Genomic DNA, 7,826 nt, shown 5'->3' on the forward strand with positions numbered 1-7,826 from the left:
GGTTGGGGTTGATTAGTGAGATTAGTGCATTGGCTTTAAAGAGCCTTGTCCCCAATGGGATAAAGGCGTGTTTAATTTTTAAAATGGATGTTATCACATTTACTTAGGCCAGGGCAAATGCAACCTGTATACAGCTCGGATGCCAGTTGGGCCTATTCTGTACCTTTTCAAAAAAAAGAAAAGTCCTGTTTTTGAAAAGGTGCAGGATGAGCCCAGCTGGCATCCGGGCTGTATCTGACTGCATTTGCAATGACACAGTGAATGTGATAACACCCATTTTGAAAATTAAATGTGTCTTTATCCTGTCGGGGATATGGTGCTTTAAAGCCAAAGCACTAATCTCCTAGATCAGCTGTTTCTGTGCCAAATAGCTTCTTCTTATTAAAACATTGTATAGTTTTTGTGATAAGCCTATTGAGATCTGCTGTGATGTCTTTGTTGAGAGTCCTGCAAATTTTTACATCATTGTCTGATGCCTTCAGAAATGTAGTCAACAGGTTTCAATATAGCAACTGCTCCCCTTTTATCTTCAGGTTTATTAATAATTCTCATTCCCATCTGTAGATTTCTCAGAGCTTCTCTTTCGTCTTTTGACAGATTGTCATAGTCGGGTAAAAATGTTTGATTATTTATGCTTCTATTAATAGAAGGAAAGTTTCTAGAACAGAATTTCTATTAATGTGAGGTGTCCATTTTGTTTCGCAGTATAGGTGTGAAACAATTGATAACATGTAATAACATAAATAATAAAGCAAATGTTCCAGCTTTACCTTGTTTGATGATGTCAATGGAATGGGAATGATGTCCAGCATCTACTGACATTTATAGAATTTCCAGGATCTGAGCAGGAAATATATAGGATATATATTGTTGTTGTTAGCTGACCTGTAGTTCTGACTCATGGCGACCCTGTGGATGAGACATCTTCAAGAATCCATATCTTCCACTGCCCTGCCCAGATGCAACAAGCCCTTACCCACAACCTCCCCTGATTGAGTCTATCCATCTGGTTTGTGGTCTTCCTCTCTTCTTTCTTAGCATTATTGTTTTTTCTAGTGACCCGTGCTTACTCATTATGTGGCCAAAGTACGATAGTCTTAAACTGATCATCTTTGCTTTCAAGTCCTGGTCTGATCTGTTCAAGAACCCATTTGTTTGTTTTCTTGGCTGCCCATAACATCCTAAGTACTCTTCTCCTGAACCACAATTCAAATGAGTTGATTTTCTTTCTTTCTGCTTTCTTCACTATCTTCTCCTAATATTATGGTGTTGTCTGCATATTTTAGGTTGTTAATGTTGCTTCCTCTTATCTACGCTCCTCCTTTTTCTAATTCTAATTATGCTTTTCTTATGATGTTTTCAGCATATAAGTTTTAAAAAGTAGGGTGGTAGGATGCAGCCTTGCCTGACACCTTTGCCTACTGAGAACCACTTGTTTCACCAAATTCTCTTCTGATGGTGGCCTCTTGTCCTTGGTACAGATTCCTCATCAGGACTATCAGATGCAGTAGCACACCCATGTCTTTGAGTGCATTCCATGGCATTTCATGATCTATACAATCAAATGCTGTGCTGTAATCTATTAAATACATGCTGACTCTTTTTTGGAATTTTTGGTGTGCTCCATTAGCCATTGTATGTTTGCAATGTGATTCCTAGTGCCCCTTCCTTTTCTGAATCCTGCTTGCACATATTATATATATATATATATATATATATATATATATATATATATATTCTATAGGCTATATTTTACATAGCAATAACAATAAGTGTATTATTATCATCTAGGCAACTGTTAGATACTGCGGGGTCTATATTGGTGTCTCATGGGACCCTGGAGGACAACACTCCTGTTGGTTATCTTCATTTTTAAAATTTTAAAAGTCATTAAAAGGCCTCCTTGTGCCCTTTGGGAACTTGTGGGCAAATAACTTCCTTTTTTACTTCCTGGTTGAAATAATGACCTCCACTTGTTCTGAAACACTGGGGGGGGGGGCATGGCTCTTTTCCTCCCCCCATGACCACTTTCCCCATTCTCTAAACTGCAGTCCTAATGTACCAATGAATTAAGTCTGAATATCCCAAGATTCCCCCTTATTCCAAACTTTGTTAGATCGCAGAATTTCTCAGTAAGGAAGATTTTTTTCATGTTTGAAAGGCTGTTCTCCCCAGAATAAAAAACCTCTTGAAACACAGTGTTTCATCTCCTTGTTGATTATTGTATATTTATGTTGTGCCATGCAAACACTGACAGTGTTTTAGTTTGTTCATTTGTCTTGTTGTTTGACTATATATTGCGTATTGCATCAGGGATGCTGGCATTGCTACACTGGTATACATTTCAGGATAGTATTTTGCTTAATTTAACATATTTTACCAGTGCTGATACTTTTACATGTTGTTATTCCATGCACATATCAAGAGGTGATGCACTGTGATGTGAGCCCAGAATTTTGGCTGGTATTTTTTATTTCAGTTCCACAATTATTATGTACTGATTTTGTTAAAATAAATATGGGCAGTAGTTCATATAGAAGCCAAGGGTTGTATTGTTGTGTGAGCATTAGACTATGTCTCTGGAGAGCAGGGTTCGAATCCCAGCCTGGCAACTGGGTAACCTTGGACAACTCAGCCTTTCTCAGCTTCAAGGCAAGGCAATGGCAAACCCTCTTCTGAACAATCTTGCCAAGAAAACCCTGTGATGGCCTTAGATTCACCATAAGTAGAAATGACTTGAAGGCACACAACAACACCAGTCTCATATATACCTGTGTTATCAAATCACATTGCAGGCAACTCTAGATGGTAAAAGTAGGACTTAAAAGAGGCGCCATATGAACTATGTCAATTATCTATTCCCGTGTCCTTTCATGTATGAGATCTCATATAAAGTGATTAAAGCATGGGGAGGAGGGCCTCCACAAACGAGTAGACCTTGCCTTAAACACCATGTTTCTGATATGCATATATTACATAGATACATATTCTCTGTTAAAACATGATCATGTCACATGAAGCATCCATGTTTACTTACAAATATTGCATTTCATTCAATAGAACTTTTCTAGTTAAGTGTTAGGAGTACCTGATACCACAGGAATCAAGATGATTTCACAAATGTTGTAATATAGCAGCTGAAGTGTTGTACAAAGAAGTAGGAACATGCAAGCAGTAGTGCAAAAATCTGAATGGGGTCCATGCACATTGGAATCCATCTTCCTTTCAAATCAATGTAGGGAAGGTACCTGCTGTCTTCAATCCATAATGACAAGTGAGGCATCTTTGGTCCTGCAGATGGTTAAATCTGCAACTCTAACAATCCCTTAGGTTTAATTATGCTGTGTGGGCTGATGCGAATAGCAGGCCAGAATATCTGTAGAGTCAAAGATTTCCCATCCATGTGTTAAATGATTTATGCTTTAAAAACCTTGTTTGCACCAGCATGTTTTCTCAGTTTTTACTGGGGCAATAATTTGTTTATGTCCATTAAAGGGCTTAAAAAGCCCTGCCCATTGCCAGTTACAATGGTTGTTCGTTTCATGACATGTTCTTGCTTTTAGAAGATACAAGAATTTTGGAATGAAAAACAATGCTGAAATAAGATTTTGGCATGCAATCTAATTTTTAAATATTGGTGTTTTGAAGATGTCCTTACAGCTGCTGTATATGATGAAAGATTCTATTATGAAGGTTTGTGAGGGAGGAGATAAAGGGAAGGAAGAAGGCAAAACTACCAGAGCTTTCATGAATTAGTAGATGTGCCTTATCATCTCAGAGCAGAAGGTATATTTGGAAGCAGAGACAACAACTCTGGAGTTGCCATGGACCCCCTTCTGACATGGCATCAGTTACTCCCTCCCCTTTATATACCTGGTGCAGTAAATTTGGTGATGTACTTTTATTTTTAGTTCCTTTTGATAATGTGGCACATTAAATCAATAGGTAATTTGAAGAAGATGGAATCTAATTTTATTTCCCCATCTACCAGCTTCTGAGTTAAAAAACCAGAACTAATGGACCTTTAAAGGGGAGGGGGGTATAAAGTACTGAGTATCACATTTTTGTGTGCCTGCAACTATAAATTTGCCGACACATTTGCAATGAGAAGTGGAAACAAAATGCCCTTGGTTTTATTTTAAGCACTGCTCCTCTCTGGTCTGAGCTCTGTCTCAATGATATACTTTTAGTTTTAATTATATTGGCTGTCAAGTATGCAATCACATAATTTTCCCCACAATAAAGCACACGTTAAAATTTACTACTATGATTAAATAAAGTATAAGCTGATTAATTTAATAATGCTCTTTTTCTGTAATGCCTTTCCTAAGTTTTTTAATGCCATCTGATGAGGAAACTAGATCCAATCAGGATGGGATTTTCTATTATAAAATGCTATCTGCCTCCCACACCCAAGAAGGCAATGTTTACCTTTCTGGCAAAATAATATTTTACAAATATTTTGTTCCTACTTCTTTCTAGTCTATTGTTTTAAAATAATATTTGGTCTCCACAGTTTTCAGATAATATGGTGAGAATATTTCTCAAGAAGTTGCTCACACAAAATCTTTTCTGCTCCCCCCCCCCCCCTTTACATCTGGGCAAGTGAAGTTCCCTTCAGACATTCCCTTAAGAAACAGATTGCAAAGATTTATGGGAAGTTTATACGGCCGTCTTTCTGTTTCATAACAACTGAACAAAATGAAAAAAGCAATCACCCATAATAAAGTACTATCTTATAGCAGTAAATAGAACTGCATAACATATTACCCTAGAGCTATGTGAACTTTGAAATACATATGCTTGCATTTAGCTTTGTAAGACTTCTGCAATGCACTCTGTTTTCCAAAGTTAAAACTCTGCACTGCTTTCTGTTAGTGAACCAGCAATGGGCAAAATAATAATACTTCAGCTAATGTGTCCATACACATTGCACACAGAGAAATATGTTCACTACCAGATGCTGATATATGCATACTGTGTGTGTGTGTATTGCAATCAACAGAACATTAAAACAGTGTGATAAATACATTTTGAGACAGCACATTAAGACATGAATATTAAAAAACATAAATATAGTTGAAACAAATTGGATATATATGTGCAAAGCATATATAAATAATATGTCTCAAATAGCCATATTACATAGGGAAAGATACTCAAGTTAAAACAGCCAGGTTTAATAATTTACACCCATGCTTAATGAGTGATTTGTCAGAGTCCTGGATAACCCCAGGAGACTCTGAGGACTGCCCAGGATAATGCTGTGTAATGGGTTGTAGTAGATCTTCCCTGGCCCCTTGATAAAAACTGCAGTGGAAAAGTACATGTGATATGGTCTCTATTTCATGATTATCACAGAGGCAGCATCTTTTATTCAGTGAAGTTTTATTAAAACTGCAAGTTAATAGATTAGAGGAAAAGATGTTAAACCTTGCTATGGAAAGAGACTTTCAGCATTTTAGGATAGCTAGCCAAGGTAAGGCATTCCTTCCACGTAAGGAAGATAGAAACCAAAGAGTTGTCCGAAAATGATACTGTTGATTTGTTAAGGGTTTTTGTGTGCCACTATCTTATCCCCATTTAATATATATGTAGATCTTATCCCCATTTAATATGTATGGGGAGAGGGCGAGAGAGAGAGAGAATAATATTTACTCCTGACAGAGATAAGCTCTATTAGCTGATGCCCGTAAGCACAGAGGTGGGCTATAGAACCAGAATGAATAAATATGTACATACAAGTAAAAACTACTTCTTTTTTTAGTTTTCTTGAGGGTCTATTTTTTTTAAAGCTACTTCTCAGCATTTGTAAGAGCCTGGCAAGGTGCTAGAATTCTCTGCTGGTTTAATGTTATCTATTCAAATTGTAAGACTGCAAGGCCTTCTTATTCTAATACCTTGCTATTTTGTGCAGTGTGCCTGAGGCACTCCAGCTCTCCCTTAGTGTATTTATGTGCAAAGCTATTTTTCCCCTTTTAATTTAGCCCATTGCTGACTTTCAGTTGTCCTTTTTGGGCAGATCTTTCCCTAGTGGTTTTAACTGCAAGAAAATGCCTTCGAGGCATTGGTAATGGTTTATATTGCACTGTGTATTGCAATTTTTTGCTGCAAGTGACTGTGGAACAAGGAAGAAAAAGAGAAAAAGACAGTGTTAAATTCTGTGGTATTCATCTTCATTCTGGACACTGATTCAGATGCTATTTAAGAGCCTTAGGGGGGTTTATCCTATTTATTTACTTATGTTGCTAGACTTGGTGAGTGCCCTAATACCAGCTACAGAGAAGCACATAATCACTGTTTGATCTTTAGCTGCTTAGCCTTATTTTCCCCTGCCTTTTTGGTTGGCTCATGGCTTGAATATCTGTTCCAAGAAAAATGTTTGCTATTCTTGAAAACTATTTTTTATTTCATGTGAACAATGATACTATATCCATATAAATAAATGGTGGCTTACTTGTTTTATTTTTTAAAAAAAAACTTAAGGAGAACTGGCTCGCATTTCATCTCTGGGCTTAACTTAAAGTATTACTTTTAACCTTTAAGCAGGAGTGGGCCTAGACCAGGGACCAGTGAACCATTTTCAGCACTTTTCAGGAGAAATATTATTTTCTGCACAGAAACTGCTGTTTCCTCCACTTAAAATATAGGGAGTGTGTGCAAAAATGCCATGTGTAAATTTCATGCAGAATAAAATTGAGAACTTTGAGTAATATCTGAAAACTGCCCAATTTTCAAAGTCTTTCTTGCAGGAAGAAGAAATTTGCTATAATTAATCATTGCTTCCTTTAAGAAGAACATCAGCAAATAGTTACAGACCTACAATTCACTTCCCCAACCAGATATGAGACACACATTCAGTAAAATCATTTTTATTATATTTGCTGCCAAGGTGTGAAAATAATAATTTAAAAAATTTAATCAGAAGAGAATGACATGCTTCTCTTCCACCTTTGATTCATTTAAAAAAATCTTCCTGCTTTATTAATAGAGCCTAATGTATATGTGTATGTGAATATAGATGTGTGTGTGTGTGTGTGTATGCCTTCAAGTCGCATGCCAAAATATGGATTTCATAATGTTTTCTTAAGCAAGGAATATTCATAAGTGACTTTGCCAGTTCTTTCCTCTGAAATACAGCTTATAGCACGTGGTATTTGCTGGTGGTCTCCCATCCAAGTACTGATCTGAAATGGCCCTGTTTAGCTTTCAAGATAAGACAGTATTTGATGCCTTTAAGGTACCCAGCATCCTCTGAATGAAAGGTGGGCAATTGAGGGGGACTGAGGGAGGTATTGACCCCATAGTAATCTTTGAGGGGGGATCAAACCCTACTGCTTTCTCAGTGGGCATCAAAGCATTTTTAAATCTTCCCCCATCTTTAAACAAAAGCCACCTCCATATCATCCTAGGGACCATGGAGGACAATTTGGCCATACGTTTGAACCTTTCTGACCTATTTTAAGTCCTAAAGAAGTATCTCCCAGGGTGGACTAATGCATACCCAAACTCCTCGCCCTATAGTCACCCAAACACAAACACATCCAAGAAGATGTAGAAACATTTTGTTGCTGTTTTTTAAAATAAATCCTCCTTTTTCTGCCAAAAACATTTTGGGGTGCTGGGACACTATTGGAGGCCTCAAAATGGCCTTTGCAGCCACATGCATCTCACAGGCCACAATTTGCCCACCTCCACTTTAAAGCAAGAACAGTTGACTGTTTGTAAGAATAAAATTGTATGAATAAAATTGTTTGTATGAATAAAATAGTATTTCATGGGTGAATTATGATATATTGAGTCTTTACAACAGAGGCTTGTTTCAA

Source organism: Sceloporus occidentalis, unplaced genomic scaffold (genome assembly GCF_023333645.1).
Source record: "Sceloporus occidentalis isolate IW3139 unplaced genomic scaffold, rSceOcc1.0.p SCAF_194, whole genome shotgun sequence".
Taxonomy (NCBI): domain Eukaryota; kingdom Metazoa; phylum Chordata; class Lepidosauria; order Squamata; family Phrynosomatidae; genus Sceloporus; species Sceloporus occidentalis.